This window comes from Tiliqua scincoides, chromosome 2 (assembly GCF_035046505.1).
Source record: "Tiliqua scincoides isolate rTilSci1 chromosome 2, rTilSci1.hap2, whole genome shotgun sequence".
Lineage (NCBI taxonomy): Eukaryota > Metazoa > Chordata > Lepidosauria > Squamata > Scincidae > Tiliqua > Tiliqua scincoides.
This window is the reverse complement of record NC_089822.1, coordinates 55,108,443-55,125,162: the sequence shown is the minus strand read 5'-3', so window position 1 is coordinate 55,125,162 and position 16,720 is coordinate 55,108,443. Positions and strand designations below refer to the sequence as shown.

At 43.3% G+C, this 16,720-nt stretch overlaps 1 pseudogene; it reads left to right on the top strand.

Annotated features, from left to right (window-relative positions):
* Positions 1-717: 717 nt before the first annotated feature.
* On the top strand, positions 718-837 carry LOC136642317 (5S ribosomal RNA; annotated as a pseudogene).
* Positions 838-16,720: the final 15,883 nt, after the last annotated feature.

Below are 16,720 nucleotides of genomic sequence, written 5' to 3'. Positions count from 1 at the left end.
CTAGACCAGACCTCCTGCCCAGATGAATAACAAGAGTCACGTTTTGTTAACAGTGTGATGCCCTTTCTAGCTCTGGCTGGTAAAGTATCAGAAGACTACCAAATACTTTATTATTTCAATTAGACTTTCAGGAACTGATTTATACTTTATAGATAGGAAAGCGCTTTTAGCCAATTAACTGGAAACTGGTAAATTATTATTACAATTATTATTTAGCTTGGTTGCTGTACATTGTGTTGCATGGACAAAAAAATCATATATTGTTTCTTTATTAGGAACAATAAAAATATTACAAAGTAGTGTGTAAGCTTTCAAGTTCTCCAGAGCACATCAGACTGGATGTAAAACAAAGCAAAGTGGGCAAGCCAAATTTGAATGCACAGGAGCACCTGCACCTTGCCGTTGCTGCCTGGAGTAGCTCTGACAATGAGTGGGGGGGGGGCACTTACATGGCATGTTGTGGCACCTGCAGTACTTACCATGCCACCACACCATAGCTGTTTGTTGTCAGTTGTCTTGAGGATGTCAACAGAAGTACAACGGAAAGAGGATGTCAACAAGGTACAAATATTTTAAGATATAAATAATGATGATGAAGAATCCATGGAATCCACAGCTTTTTAAAACAGACACAGAGCTAAAACAAAACACATATCTGCATTTGAAATTTATTTTCCCATCACAATTCTGTGTATGTGATGTGAGTGCATATTGTATGTAAATAGCAACTGTTACCCTGCACATACTGGATCTCATCTGATCTTGGAAGCTAAGCAGGGTCAGGCCTGGTTAGTACTTGGATGGGAGACCGCCTGGGAATACCGGGTGCTGTAGGCTTATACCATAGTCTTTCGAGACTGAAGGTTGCCAACCATTATGGGTCTGCTGTTTGATTACTGTGAAAAAACCCATCCCCATGAAAGCTGAGCCCCCTGATAGATTATCGATACCCCTCCAGCATATCCCCTGCCAAGCATGTGGGTCCTGGGGCTTAGTCAACCCTGATGCTCCCCCACCAATGTATGCAGATACTTCCAAAAACTAACCTTTGCAAAGGACAAAATGAATGTAATTCTAACTGTGCTGGAATGCTTGAGGCCTGAACATTTCACCCAGAGCTACTAAAACAGAAAGAGAAAATGCTATTAAGACCAGTTCAATCTCTCTCCCTCTCTCCCTCCCTCTCTCTCTCTCTCTCTCTCTCACACACACACACACACACACACACACACACACACACGGGGGGGGGGAGAGAGAGAGAGAGAGAGAGAGAGATTTCTTTGCTTCTGAAAAAGCATGCTCAATTTAGAAAGGCCAGACAAGCTTACAGAGGATCAGAAATCCTCTTTCCTTGCAACAGACAATAATAAAAGCTTAGATTTCATTGAATATCAGTGAAAATGATTTGCAAGGGGCCTCAGGCCAAAAATGAGCACAACGGTCAAAGTCACAGTCTGAACAGTAAAGCAGACTGTATATATAACAGAAATCAATACTAATATTGAAAAAGCAGCTGGTTGCAATAAAGACAATAAGAGATTGTAAGTCTAAGTTCAGGAAGCAAAGTTTGGCTTGCTATGCCAGAAGAATAAATGAACTGGAATAGCAAGCATTTTATAAATGTTTGTGGGTGTCCAATTCCTGCTTCCCCCCACTCCATGTTTTAAGATTGCTAAAACACAGTGCCCTCATCAGTAAAATATTTAACCCTTCTCAGATGATCAATCAAGAGGCAAAGGATTAACCTAAAAACATCCCCAATCGGCATTATTAGTGCAATTAGACCTGCCCATGTCAGAATTCCATGTTTTTATTGGATTTTTTTTTAAACCTCTCTAAATTAGTGGGGATTACTGCAAAAGAAATGTTCAAATGTAAGGTCATTACTCCAATTAGACTTATTCTCATCAATCTTTCAGGGCATCATTGCAAAATGACTAATGCTTTATGCTGAAACAGGAAACTTGGTGTCAGCTCAGGGCCACATCATCCAATCAGAACCTGGGGGTGATACCATATTATAGTCATCTAACAGGGCCAATGCACACCTACTCAGAAGCAAGTCTCATTGTGTTCAATGGGGTTTACTCCCAGGGAAGTGTTACAGGATTGCAGCCTAAATAGGATTGCAGTTCAACTCGTTTGTGTAGCTGTTCATATTTTTTTGAATAACTCCAATTTAAAACCCTGAACACAGAAAACTAACAGCCCAATCTGCTCCCCAAGCCAGGGAGAGACAGGACAGGACTCTTGAGCTATGTTTCCAGAAGCTGCCTCCATGTGATTTCAGGGTATTTGTCCCTTGCTCTGATCTCTCTCTGGGCTACATCCCACCCTCAGGATCATTTTGGGAGGTGGGGAGTCAAGGAGCAATAGAGGGAAGGGAAGATAGCTTACACTCATACCATTGTGGAAGCACTACATAGGATACAACTTTTCTGAACTAACTAAAAAGGTGCCATAATTATTTGGACAAGATTAGAAACATTATTGTATCAATACCAATATGATCAATAACTATATGTGGGAACCACCACTTTAGAAGAGGCAGGCTACAATCCTACCCTCAGTTACCTGGAAGTAAGCCCCACTGACTAAAATGGGACTTACTTCTGAGTAAACATGCATAGACTATCTTCTCTCTAAAGTGTGTAGGGATGCTTTCCCCCAGCAGCTGCTTGCTCAGACATATGTGCTTATCAGCTTAAAAACAAAGTATGATTTTTTTGTTCTTCAACAGTATTGTTCTGTTCATATGCACATTTAAGCAGATGCAATCAATTAAGCAATCCACTAAAACACATCTCCCAAGATTTCTGAAAGAGACCAGACTCGCTCATTTTTATGTGAGAGGGTTGCATATTCTAAAACAGAGAGATGCTCTACTTGGCTTATTCAGCACTTTAAAATATGTATATCAGACACAGCTTGAATTTTAAAAGTGCTTCGAGAAAGACGAAATGGAAGAAAAGGTCATGTTTGCACCCTCAAATTTTGCAGCAGTTCTCAGTGTTCTCCCTTCAAAGACGATTTTGTAAGTGTAATTAAGATCTGCCTTTTGAAAAGACTTCATGAAGTCCTAATTTGTGCATACAATGCGACTGTAAATTATTGTATGCTACTTTATAGCCAGTCATGGAAATCACATGGTAGAACAGAACCTGGCACTGCCTGATGCAATAAAAGCTGCAGAGTGCAAGGTGTGTTAAATATTCAGAGCATGAAGATGGCTCTCTAAAACATTAATCTTCTGGTATAGCCTTTTAAAAAAAACTACCATCAGTTATTGCATGTAGATATAAATATGAGGTCCTTCTGGCTGCTGCAGTTGTGGCTGAAGGATCATTTATGTGAAAATTGAGCAACTGTATGCCTTTATCTTAATAAGCATATCCATTGTTTATAAAGGACCTCAAAATCTAGGGGCTGTGCAATGATTAAGAGAAAAGGTCCTGTCCACAGGCAAGACCAAAAGGAAGGGGGACAAGACATAAAAAGGGGAAAGGAAACAGAGAGGGAGAAATTCAGGTCAAAGGCTTGGAAGAAGAGGTGCATTTTTAAACACTATTTAAACAGAAGCATGGAGAGAAAGGTGAGGATGTCAGGAGATGGTGAGGTCCAGATAAAAGGGCAGAAAGAGGAAAGGAATGAAAATATGAAAAGTCGAAACTGAAAAGTTGAAAACCTTGTAAAATCTTATATGTGCAACTGATTTTAAGGGAACTGGAGAAATTCAGGGAAGGTAAGTCAATCATTGACTACTAGTCATGATGGCTACCTGCTGCATCCAGGTTCAGAGGCAATATGTCTTTGAATAACAGTTGTAAGAGCAGTGGTAGGAGAGTACCTTCATCATCTGCTTCTTGTTTGGTGGACACCAGAGCTCCTGTGAAGCTTCTTTCCATGGGGATCCCTCATTAAAGGGCAACTACATGAATGAAGACAAAGCAAAGCATAGGAGCTCTAAGGGCAGTGCAGATTGGTGATGAAGACAAGGACATCTGAATGTAAGGAAAGAACTAAAGCCATTTTCACCTTAGGAATAACTTCTTAGGTGCTCACACCCACCATCAGAGCCACAACAGGTCCTAATTGCCCTTGAATTAAATGCCCTTCAGGGAGATATAGCAGAGTAGAAAGTTAGTAAATAAATAAAATAATTGTACCTTGGATGGGGTGACACAGTGACATCACCCCATGTCACCATGCTACCCCCTGAGCCACCCCTGCCACATACCTCAGTGTCCGGAATGGCTAAATTTTGGAGCCAAACCGACATAGGGGAGGGCAGGAGGACCCACCCTACTTCCACTTCTGCTGTTTTTTTCCCCTCCATCATCTTTGCTGCCACTCCATAAGTCATACCTGGCCCCCCTCCTCAATGGGCACCAGGAATGCCCAACTTTCCTGCGTCATCCAAGATACACCTCTGTCCACCATGGTGGCATCCACAGTTACCAGATATATCCTCTACAACTGCTTGTCCAGTTGGTATAGATTTTTTTTACCTTGCACAGCCTGAGGATGTGGACAGATTTATTATTATTATTATTATTAACAGTATTTATATACCGCTTTTCAACTAAAAGTTCACAAAGCGGTTTACAGAGAAAAATCAAATAACTAAATGGCTCCCTGTCCCAAAAGGGCTCACAATCTAAAAAGATGCCAAGGAATACCAGCAGACAGTCACTAGAACAGACAGTGCTGGGGTGAGGTGGGCCAGTTACTCTCCCCCTGCTAAAAAAAAGGAGCACCCACTTGAAAAAGTGCCTCTTACCCAATAAAGCAGATTTGTTGGAATTGTGAGGTGCTTGCTTGACGCCTTGCTCAACGTGGCTGTTAACGTTTTGTCGATGTTTATTGAAATGAAGTACATATATATTTTTAATAATTTTTATAATAATAATAAGAGCTGCTGAGGAGGGACTGGCAGAGTGGTCATGGAGCACTATTAATACAAATTTGAGGGAGGGTGTGGTGGCAGCCTATCTGAAAATAGTAGTTGTACATCTTGTCTTGAAGGAAACTTTCTTGGATCCCACCATGCTGGAGAATTAACAGCCAGTCTCAAAACTGGCCCTCCATTTTGGGCTTCTGTGTGGAACGAGGAAATCCGTGTCCTGGCTTGAATGAGCAGAAAGATTCAAGAGATCAACAAGATGTAATTGCCCTTATTGATCTCAAACAAATGTTACCATCTACATTTACGTGCATACTAGTTATTTCAACTGCAAGAGCTCTCCTGTAAAAATCTGCAGAAGTCATCGGAAACAAGAATCTGATAAATTCATTCCATATAAACAGACAGTGAGTAGCCCTACACAAGCCTGGCTTCCAATGAATTTCAGAGCCACTGCTAGCGCTTGGTATCTCCAGAAACACAAATGCTGCACTGTCTGGCACATTCTCTTATTAGTGTAATGGTTTACTGTAAAATGGACCTTGCTGTCATGCTGATAACCTCTTCAGCTACCTTTCTTTGGTCTCTCTCTGTAACCACAGAGAGAAATGAAGTCCTTCTAGACATGTTAGACAACAAACAGGTTTTTTTTTCTCCTCTTTTTTTACTACCAAGGTAATTGTAGATGTATTCTTTGGGATTTTGCACTTACTAGAGTCAGTGGTCCATTGAAGAAAGATGGAAGCAATTGCAATACAGAGTGCAGGAAGCCATCTGCTATATCAAGTGTAACCCTCTCTTCCCTTCAGCTGTCAGTTTTCAACCAGTTATCTATACCCAGTGTCAGCCAGAGGACAGAACAAGGCTCTTTGGATTATTTGTTCAAACAGGGGCATTTAAACAGGGTAGGTACAATAGTAACCAGTGTTGTTTGACTGTCTTCTTTTATGATATCATACGAAAAGATGCACCGGGACACAGATTGTGTGCAGCGGGACGCAGATTGTGTCTGCTGTCTTGTGTGCTTCCTGGGGCATTTGGTGGGCCACTGTGAGATACAGGAAGCTGGACTAGATGGGCCTTTGTCCTGATCCAGCGGGGCTCTTCTTATGTTGTTGTTTGTTCTAAAAGTTTCTAAAAATGCTTATTAAAAAAAGAGAGAATGAGCTAGGTATCTTTGGCATGAGAAATTATAGCTACAATCAAGTAACTCAAACTGATAAATTTAATTTGTGATTGTGATTAGCTGTCACTGCTGAAGATAATCTGGTTGTTTAAAATATCAAGAGCCTAGTAGTTCTGTCTTCATTAGGGCAATTTATATTGTTGAAACAGTTAAAAGTAATGTAACTTTGCAAGTGAGGTGGGGGGGGAAGGAGAGATGAAGCCTTTGTGATGAACTGACATGTGCCAAATTGAATTTCTTGCTGTCAGGAACCCTCCCAGAGGGAATATCTTTAGTGCGATTAATATTTCTCTTTGAATTGCTTAACTTCCTTTAACTTCCCAAACATTTCACTTGGATAATATTGTTACATCTTACCTAAAGCCATACTTTCTTACTTAAGCAGGTCACTTAGCCAAAAACAAACGCATCGCCCCCAAAATATGGCGAAACCCATATTAATTTTCTTTCCCAGATCTGTCTTATTACTGCTTTTAGCCCACCATAGAAGATAAAAGGGCATTCAGAAAAGGCCAGAAAGTCTTCTACCTTGTCTATTCCAAGATAATCTGTGAAGTGTCTGCCAGGCAACCTGTGCCTATTCTTGCTCCAAAAGAAAAGAAAGCCAAGCCAGCCACATACTGTGTAAATGTGACTCCATCATAAACCTAACAGTGCTCCCACTGATTGCTTTTTGCACACTCTCTTTTTGAGAATCAGAGAAGTAGCACAGTCCTTTTACCTGCTTACTGCTCCATGCCTAGTTTTCTCACCAGAAAGATGTTAGCTCAGGAAAAAGTTGCCAGCTTGCCAGTACTGTAGCTTTGTGGCAAAGTCCATGCAGTGATCCTAAGATCACACCCTGGTATCTTGAATTAGTGCTGGTAAAGATGCTGTCTGAGTCAGTAGTGGAGCGGGGGGGGGGAACAGCTGTAAGTGCCGCACAGCTCTGAAACTCACTGTGTAAACTGCCCTTCCCCTTGGTCTTGGAGCCTGTCTGGGGGCAAAAGCAATGTGGAAGAGAAGCTTCCACATTTCTTTTGCTCCTCGGAATGGCTCAGAGAGCGAGGGAGAGAGGCGGTTTGCACTGTGAGTTTTGGAGCTTTGTGGCACTTACAGCTCCGCCCTCCCCCAACTCTGCTACTGGTCTGAGCTGTAAAGCTGCTGCCGGATAGTATATGGTAGCTTCCTGGGTGCAGTCCTTTCCATTCCCTGTCTGACACAAGGTATTCACTTCCTAACTTTGGTCCTGCCACTCTTTTATCAGTATGCATGGTATGTAGTGTGTGGTACATTCTCTATGCAGTGTGTGGTAGAGCACAACACCCAAACCTGTTGCCCTTCACTCAGCCCCACAGCCCAATCTACAAAAATGAAAGAAAAACCTCTCTCAAGGGTGTCTAGATTTGCCCATGTGTATGTAATTCACTGTTTAGCTTGTCTGTTTCCCAGCAGGATATTAATGCAGTATGTCTTTTCTTTAAAAATTAACATCTGTTGGCTTCATAATGAACAACAAAGAATATTGTAGACTATAGCATATTGTATAAAACATTGTGACAGATGGATGGTTTTTATGAATGGAATATTTCTTGATTAGTCTTTTGCTTGAAATGTCCAATGGGAAAAATAAGAAGGTGCCCCCCCCCCAAACCGGGTCACATGTTTTTGAGAATCAAAGCAGTAAATGGCATACATCTCACCAAGCTCTGGGAGTCATCTTCTTTGCATTTCACAAATCCCCTCCTGAAACCTGTACAGTTGAATACATCTGTGCTGCTCTTACTATTTTTTTTTTAACACTTCAGAATGTGACTATCAAAAAAGTGGCAAAAGGAAAGGTCTTCTCAGGCATTCAACGATTGAGATACTGTCACTCACAAGACACTTATAACTGGCAGCACTTATTCAAATGATGGATTTGTTGTTGTTGTTGTTGTTGTTGTTGTTATTAACAGTATTTATATACCGCTTTTCAACTAAAAGTTCACAAAGCGGTTTACAGAGAAGCATCATTTATCCAAAATATACATTGTGAATGGGGCCAAGCTGGCATCTATTATCCCAACACTTCAGAATCATTGTACCAGTAATCCTTACCACATCTTTATAAGGTACACCAGTGTTTTTACTCCCAGATGGCAGATGAGGGTGGTTGAGACAAAGAGCTTATGATTTGCCTAAGGCCATCCAGCAGGTTCATCTGGGAGACAAGATCTGAACTGAAACTTTCCCAGTTCACAGCCCATTTGCCCTTGTGCTTCACCCACATTGCAATCTGTTTATAGCATGTACATTTCAGCAACAGGTTCCTCATACAGCAAAACCAAAAAGACATGCCTAAAATTAAGATTGAACAATTGTTAATCCTCTGCACATAAACATCCTGTATACATGATACCTGCAAATGCCCCCAACCCCCATCCTCTGGATGTGAGGGAAACTCTGCTCCCTTTGCCTCTAGTCTAGAGGGTCCTCTGAGCCCAGCAATTAAAAAAAAAAAGCTAATTCTGGTTTCTCTGTGAAACTGGAAGTGACTCTTAAAATGCATTATAAGACGTTAAGAGGCCTGGGGAAGCCCTCTGAGGCTTCCCTGGGCATCCCAATACCTTATAAGGCATTAAAACATCACTTCCAGTTTCACAGAGAAACCGGAAATAGCGTTTTTTAATGCTGGTCTCAGTCTGAGCCTGGCAGAGGCCACAGACAGATGTCCACGGCCTCTGCTGGGTCCAGAGGACCTTCCAGAACAAGTGTGTGCGAGGGGTGCATGTGTGCATGTATCTGCAGATAAGTGGATCCACTGATATGGGATTCGCGGATATGGGAGCGCCCTGTATTTAGCATGATTAAATCCATCTAGAGAAGGCTTTTCCATTTTTTTCATCTCATGGCACACTGAATTTGGGTGCTAAATTTAGTGCTAAATTTGTCAATATGCACATCGGTTTTTTGACAGTTGACAAGGCAGACCATACTGCCAGTAGGGGGCTCACATCCTCCAATGGACCTACTAATAAATGACCCTCTCCCCAAACTCCCATGGCACACTTGCGGACCATTTGTGGCACACCAATGTGCCATGGCACATTGGTTGAAAACTGCTGATCTAAGTCCTTATCCATTCTGTGATACGCACACATTTGTGGCTTGATATGCACACACAGCTCTTGGCTCTCATCCAGGTTTTATTGCATGAGATAGTCAAGAAGGTGCTGTGAATGACCAGTGATTTGAGGCAATAGGTTGCATCCTAAATTATCTTCCTACTTGTGTAACATAGGATTGCTCCCAGGGTTCTTGTGTGTAGAACACACTGCAGAATACTGTACATAAAATGTTCCAAATATTGTATGCGTACACAAATTCATGCGGAACATGGCAAATTGCTATCCTTCTTTCTGCATGTGCTCCTTAGCATATAACCCGATGAATGGGAATGTTCATCTCCCATCAAATTGTGCATTGTGAACGGGGTTATCACTGGATGCTTGCATCTGGGTGCGCACTGTGCTCTGCATCCGGCAAGAGGAAATAAAGTTAATGGACAAGAGATTTCATCCACCCTATAGAGTACAGGACTCCCCTTCCAGCTATATTTAGTGCTTCACACCACTGGGCATTCTTTCCTTGCAAGCACACCATAATTTAAAAAAGAAAAAAAAAGGCGAGAGCTGTCAAATTTAAATCAGATTTGAGATGCTGTCCAGTTGAAAAGGTTACCACAGCAAATGGGCAATTAGTGCTTCCCACTGCAGTGACAGGTTTAGCTTTAGAAAGACCTTTCAGACATAATACAATCGCTGAATAAACCATCTTTGTAATCCCATTTGTCACAAGTCCAGCAGTGGGTGCTTTTCACTGAATTAGCAGGATATGAACGACTAGGAATGTAAAAGCTTTTTTTTTTTTTTTTTTAAGGAAAGAAAAGAATTTGCTATCTTGTGTAAAGCCATTGAGAAGAGCTCTATTCCGATCACTGCAAATCCAAATTAACTCAAACCATGTGCTCCCATTTCCTACTGACTTTGCAACTGATTTCAGAGGAATCGGTGCATGCATGCTTCCAAGAGGATTACATTCACTAAATGGAAGCCTGCATATATCAACTTTAACTCGTCTGTGAGATGTAATTCTGTGCTTATATAATATGTGTAAGAGCTCATAAGTTTGACAGTGTATAAAAATGTGATCAGTGGTGATCCTTCTTTAAATGTATAAACTATGATACATGACATTATGAACCAACAACACTCCTCCTTCACACTAGAGCCTGGGATTTTTCTAAGGGTGTCTGAAGGCAAACGTAGTATAAGTGATTGGAAGGTTGAGGTTCGATGCTATATGCAAGGAGCAAGTCAGGCACTCCAGTGCACTAATGGAAACAGAGATAGACAGCCCAATACAAAAGACAACTTGTGCTGTTGCATGCCCCTTGCGCCAGCCCCAGAGTGTCACAAACATGCCATCAGGCATGTTTGCACCAACTTGGAAGTCAGCGGGCTGGTGCACAGGGCCCACAATTCCTCGCCTGGGCCCTGTGTTGGCTGAGGAAGGTAGGTTTGTGCCAGGCAGCACAGGGGGTGGGAGAGGGTGGCAGGAGGGCATTCTGGGGATGGGGAAGGGGCATTTCTGGGCATGGGTAGGGTGGCATGGGGCGAACTGGGCCCAGGAGGGGGAAGGATTGGCAGCAGCAGCACACAACATACCCTAACTCCCAGTCCTGGGCTGGACAGCCTTACACGGGTTGTTTAGATTTGCGCCAGCTAAATAGTTGGCACTGATCCAAGTAGCCCTGGAGGGCAGGCTGGAGTGTTACACAAGATAAAGGGAAAAAATATCCTTTACCTCAAGGTGAGCTCCAGCAGCCTCCCAACCTGCATAGGATACAGCACAGGCCACTGTAGTCTGGTTGTACCAGTGCAGGTTAGGACTGCACCCTGAACCTTAGAAAATGCAGAACAATTTTCTCTTTAAGATTTAGCTAGGAATGACCACAACTCAGAGCAGGGAGCTCTTACTACGTTCATTGCATCATGCTATCATGTGGTAAATGCCATGGGAGGAAGACACCACTTTTGAACATTTCCTTATGTCAAGAATGAGCAAAAGATTGGTACATCAAGCATTGAAAAAGAGCAGCTTTCACCTTTAAGAACATTTATGAGGGTACCAAGCTGCCTTAAAGACTATCTAATCCTATATTAACCTGCCTAACCTGAGATCTGCCAGAGACTCTGCTCTCTGGCCCTCTTTTAGTGGAGGGACAGGCCTTCTCTACAGCAGCACCACAGTTATATAAAACTTTCCTCAGAAAGATATGAATGTCTTGCTCACTTGCTGTTTTTTAAACAGAACTATAATGTGTTTTTCTTTTTTAGAGTCCCCACCCCTTTATACAGTATTACATTTTTATGTAATGTATTAATTACTGGTTTCTGCTGTATTTTAATCTATTTGGGGAAGGATATTGTGTTATTGTGCATTCTGGTTGTTGTTTTTTTTAAATCTTTTATTTGAATGACACTCTGAATCTTTATGAAAAGTACGATAGAAACTGAGAACTCTCTAAAAGCTGAAGTTCATACCCAGGGCCACTCAGCCATGTAGTAGCTCAGGGGTGTCCAAATTTTTTGGCAGGAGGGCCTCATCATCTCTCTGACACTGTGCCGGGGGCCTGGGGAAAAAAGAATTAATTTACATTTCAAATTTGAATAAATTTACATAAATGAATAGATTAGAGATGGAACTTGTATGACTGAATGAATGTCTTGTAGTAGCTCAGGGCCCATAAAGGCCTTGCACAAAGCAAGACCAGTCTTTCCTTTGCTGCCGCTGCTGCATCACAGCAAGCAGTGAAGGGAGCCCTCGTCCCACAGCTCACGCAAGAGATCTAACAGTTGGCTGTCACATTGAGAGCAGTTGCATCAGGCCAGCGTGGGCTCCAGCAAGTCTCTGGAGGGCCAGAGGCTCATTGGAGACTGGGGGTTCCCTGAGGGCCAGATTAGGAGTCCCTGAGAGCCACAAGCAGCCCCAGGGCCGGGGTTTGGGCACCCCTGTAGTAGCTGATAAGGCTTCTGTTGAGTGCAGGCAGGGAGACCAGATACAATAGAAGACAGTTCCAAGTGCAGGTCACCCTGAGTGCAGGGGACGGAGTCAGAGTGACAGTGCCCTTCACCCCAAATCTGTTGCTGCCTCTCTCCAGCTTGGCACAGATTCAAGCTGCATTGCTCAACTTCCTGCTCATTAAAGGTTAGTGGGAATCTGATCCATCCATTTTTCTACCTTCTTCCTTCCTTGCATGGCATTTAAAGGGACCATATCCCTTCAAATGTCACTCAAGAAAGGATTGCTTTGCTGCCCCTCACCTTGCTCTCATGCAGCATTTAAAGAGAAATACATCCTTTAAATGTCATGCAAGGATGAAGCAAGGGAAGGGGGTAAGGAAGCACTCCTTCTCTGAGCATTCATTCCCATCCTGTTTTGGGGAAACTACCATGCAATGACTTTTTTTCCTGGGGGGGGGGGGGGAGAAGCGTGTATTCCAGTGAAGGCAGCTGTGGCAACAAGGTGGCACAGTGGACTCATGCAGGGCCGCCTATGTTCATACCTAATACCAGCTTTTGTGCTCATATATGCAGTTGTGGAAGACGACTGCTTTGATGCTTATTGGGCTACCAAGTGCCTGACATATCAAAAGCTTTGTGACTCCTTTTGCCAAAGGAGATTTTATATCAACCATCAGTTTGACAGCACCACATTAGCATCAGTCTGTCAACAGAAACTAAGTTTAAAAGTGCATAATTGCTGTTTAATGTTTAATATTTACCCAGCACTTTCCAACTCTCAGTGCATTTCACTAGAGGAGAAAAAAAAAGGCAAAACAATACATCAAAGGGGAAATGAACACACAAGCCCCAATATAATATGACCATATTTTTCTGCAGAAAATTAAACAGCGGCAAGATCTACACAGAGGATCTATAAGTAAATATGGAACCTCATTGCTCTAATGTAATAGGGGATATGTTGAATGAGAAACATTGTCTAAAACCAAATTACATTCATTTATCTAAGCAAACAAAGACAGCTGGCTCTTTGAAAAGGAACTATCAATAGCAGTAGATCTCCTCCTTCATGACCCCCAGGCATGAGTCAACAAAGAGACAAATTATCAACCTCTGAAGGAAAAGTCTTAATTCATTTGGCACCCAATATATATAGTTACCTTCATAGCAGCCATGATAAAGTGGTGCAGCAAGGAAAATAGAAGGAAAGCAAACATGATAATTTAAAAATGAACATAGTAATTAGCTTCTACTACACATAAACTAAAACCAACTGGGTGATCAATGCTGCAAGAGAAAGATCTTTCAAACAACAAATACAAGCACACACAAAACACTATAGTAGACATTTATGGAGACAATCTGAAGCTTGCTTGAAGACAGCTGCTCCTGGTTCAGGATTGTGATCCCAATATAATAATAATAACTAGGTATTTATATACAACCTTTCTGGTCAGCAGATTACTCCTCTGACTTTATTCAAGGCAGTTTACATAGGCAGGCGTTTCTAAATCCCTCAAGGGGATTTTTACAATCATAAAGGTTCTCTCTTTCAAGAACCAACAACACTTCAGAATGGATCTTCCTGGTTTGGTCTCACTTCTGGCCCCCAGTTGCCTCCCACACTGGCTGACAAGCAGCTCCTTCATCTCTCACATGAAGGGCAGCCAAGACGCTTCTTTGCTCACACCAAAGAGCAGGTGGAATAACTCAGCTGGGCTTGTCAGCTGCTTCAAGGCCTTGCCATTCATGGAGCTGCCGGTGGCCTTGAACTGGCGATGTTATCTTCGGGCTAACGGAGACTCTACCCTCTAATAATAATAATAATAATAATAATAATAATAATAATAATAATAATAATAATAATAGGTATTTATATACCGCCTTTCTTGGTCTTTATTCAAGACTTTATTCAAGGCGGTTTACATAGGCAGGCTTTATTAAATCCCTATTAAATAGGGATTTTTACAATTTCAAAGAAGGTTCTTTCTTTCAAGAACGACTACATTCAAGGTGTTTCATTCCGATCTGGCTTCACATTCTGGCCTCCATCCTCCCACGCTCCGAGCAGATGGAATTGCTCGACTTCAGCTTGTCAGCTGCTCCAAGGTCGCACGGTGCTGGTGGCCTCGAACTGGCGACCTTGTGGATGTTATCTTCAGGCAGACGGAGGCTCTACCCTCTAGACTAGACCTCCTGCCCAGTAGCATAGCAAGAGGCAGGGCGGCACAGTAAATACAGCAGGAGCTGCAGTCTCATGTAAGCACCCTACCCACTCACCACCAGAGCCATTGGGAAAGCAATAGCGACATGCAGGTGCTCACTGAAAGCAAGCTCCTGTGCATCACCACCACTGCCCCAAAGGCTCCAATGGCGAGTGCAAGGAGCTGCTTACATAGTGTGTTGTGGTGCCTGCAATACTTACTGTGCCATCACCCCCCTCTGGCTATGCTACTGATGCCACCCATACAATCAATACCCTTCCACTGGTCTGAGCTTGTGTACGTAAGTCCCTTTTGCTGCCTGACTCATTTTGTATGCATCTGCGTGTGATGTGATGCTGGCTGCATGTCTGTCTTGCAATCCTGCCGACTATGCCAATTTGTCCTATCCCAATTTTCCCTATCCTGCCGACTACTCCAATTTTTCATCCAAAGTATCTCGTCTCCCTTCTAATGCCCACTTTTTTTGCTAATTAACACCCTCTCTTATCTCTAGAAACAACAGCTGTGGTGTGCAAAGGAATGAACACAGAACTCCTTATCTATAGCAATTAACCAAATTTATTGCTACAAACACAGACACTCCCTACAAGTCCTCTTGTCCAGAGACTTTCCCTCCCCAAAACTCCACTTAACTCAGTGGATAAAGGTCCAAAGCCTCCAGTCCAAGTCCACGGTCTAATCTCCAAAGCACAGTCCAGTCTTCCCAATTCAGTCTTCTGCAGCAGAGTCCCTCCTCGCCAGCAGTGTCCTCTCCAGCAGAGTGTCTCCTCCAGCAGGGTCCTGGCAGTCCTCTCTTCTGTGTCCTCCAGCAGGGTCCTGGCAGTCCCCTTCTCCTGTAGGTCTGGGTCAGGTAGCATCTGGTCTGGGGTCCCACTGGTCAGGTCTTTGCTCCTTTAGAAGCTGCCTTTTAATCCTGTATGTCCCATTATCCAAATGCAGCTCAGCTTTGAGCTACCTCATTAGCTCATTCAAAGTCCCATCAAGGTCAAATGAAGCTGAGGTGTCCATCCAGGTCTCCATTGGCCTTGATTGATTACAGCTGTGGAGCCAGCCCTGCCCTTCCTAGAACTATCAACCAGCTGCCAAAACATGGGATCACTGTCAACACCACATCATCCACCTGATGATCTTCTGATCTTCCATTACAATGCCATGAGAGCATGATCCAGTCCAGTTTTGTGCTATTTGCTTGCCATTTGCATTTACTGATGGCCAAAGAAACATCAGGTTCCATGCAAAAGGTCAAATTTTGGTTTTGCAGAGCAGAGCAACCTCACTGCTCTCCCTGGCTGGCTTCAGAGAAGTCTAGCCTGCTTTTTGGGAAATGCCATGACCCACTGAACCTTGCTTGGTCAACAGCCCAAACTGTAAGCAAAGCCACATCCTAGAAGATTCCTGACTTTGGAGTAAACAAAGGCATTCATGACACAAAAGAAGTCACTTCAGCATAGCTTCCCTCACCTACTTCATTGTAAAATTTGATCAAGAGCTGCAAGCTAATTGAGGCCATGGCCTCCTAAGATGTCGAGAAATCCGTGGCTGGATGCTTGGCAGGGGTTGGACAAAAGAGGCACCTATCTTGAGCCAAGGATGGTCCATCAAGGGTTTTCAAGACATTCAAGGAAGGTCTTTGATGAGCTTACCCCACAATCACCGTTATAAAACATCTAGCCACAGATTTCCAATGTTCACTTTTGACAACTCAGAGTGTCATAAATGTGCCATAATGTGCCATAAGGCTACTTTATGTGCCATAAGGCATGTTTGAGGCTACTCATGAGTTGGCTGGGCTGGCATGAAGGCCTGTGCCAGCGTGCAAAGCCGCATCTAACCCCAGCACCAGCCAGTACAGGTGGCACAGTGGCTGGGGTAGGGTGGCAGGAGGGAATGTTGGAGGCAGGGGGGCATTTTTGGGCAGGGATGGTGGAGTGAGGGGAAGATTGGGCCCAGGAGGGGGGTGGGATTGACAATGGAAATAACACACACTGCATCCAAACCCCTTTCCCCAGTTAGGCAATTCTACACGGGGCTTCCTGGATTTGCCCCAATGGTATAGCTTGCATGGATTTGAGGAGGCCCGTAGTAGTGGCTGGGGCATTACTCAGGCTAAAGGGAAATATATCCCCTTACTCCAAGGAGACTTGCAGCTGCCTTCTGAGCTGCACGGGATGCAGCACAGGCCATGGTGCTTGGCTGTGCCCATGCACATGAAGGCGGTTTCTGCAAGTGATGTGGTATGCTAAGAGCACGGCAAGACACGAAAGTTGCCCTGGTCAACCACTGCGCCCAGCCCATCTCCAACCGTCTCAACTTTTGTCCTACCATTGGAGCAAGATGGAATCTGAGAAGAGAGAGAGTG